The sequence below is a fragment of the Arachis ipaensis genome, chromosome B03 (genome assembly GCF_000816755.2).
Source record: "Arachis ipaensis cultivar K30076 chromosome B03, Araip1.1, whole genome shotgun sequence".
Lineage (NCBI taxonomy): Eukaryota > Viridiplantae > Streptophyta > Magnoliopsida > Fabales > Fabaceae > Arachis > Arachis ipaensis.
This window is the reverse complement of record NC_029787.2, coordinates 39846986-39848030: the sequence shown is the minus strand read 5'-3', so window position 1 is coordinate 39848030 and position 1045 is coordinate 39846986.

The window sequence follows — 1045 nt, the reverse complement described above, 5'->3', positions numbered from 1 at the left end:
GGCAGTTAAAAAAAAAAAAAAAACTTGAGAGAAAGAAAAGATATTTTTATATTTTATAACCACGCAGGTTTAGTTTGTTTTAGTTTTAATATTATTGTATTCATTATCCATCCAGTTCTTACTCTTTCAACTGTATTTGCAAGAAAAATTTTGTTAGTTTCTTAAATTAATCATTAACGATACCAGAAACATGCCGAAAAGCTAACAATTAGTTGAATGGTCAAACTGCCTCGAAAGCTACTCTAGAGCTAAAAAAATGGACGAGTAATTGACACTACATGGCATCTTCTGTTTTTATTTAGGAAAAGTCTGTGGCAGTAATTTTCGTATTTTTTGGCCAGCATTTAACCATCAAAATAAAAGTGAGTGATCTTTCATAATTAAATGTAATCTCACACCATTAAAAACACTATTAATAATCAATTGATGGTTACAAAACACCAAAATTGCTAGCTCCCTAGTATTCCTCTTTTATTTAATCGATTTTGTATTTGTATTAAAATTAATGGCACCGGAATCTACCAATTTTATAGAATAAAAAACAACGGCCATAATAAATAAATAAATAAAGATGATCATATATAGTTCATAGAAGGGATATCCGAATATGGATGGTTCGAAGTTTTGGATTTTTTTAAATTGAATCGAAAAAAATTTGATATTTATGTAATTCTATCAACTGAACTCTATTTTTATAGGTATAACGGTATAACAAAAATTTTGTCAGTAATTTAAAATTTGTAGATAAAAATAATAATTTATTTTTTAAAATTTAGGAAATTAAAAAAAATATTATGAGTCATTAGAATTTATTGTTTTCGACTATTATTTAACTATCAATTCAGTTTTTTTAATCTAGTTTCTTTAGTCTAGTAATTTGATAACATATTTTATTCCATATTTTTAAATATTAATGACTAATTAATAACTAAAAATAATAAATTTTGATGATTCTCTAACGTTTCTCTAACTTTAATTTAACAAATTACAAATTCTAGTTTTATTTATGCATGATATATACGAGTTATGAAACTTGTAGATGTCT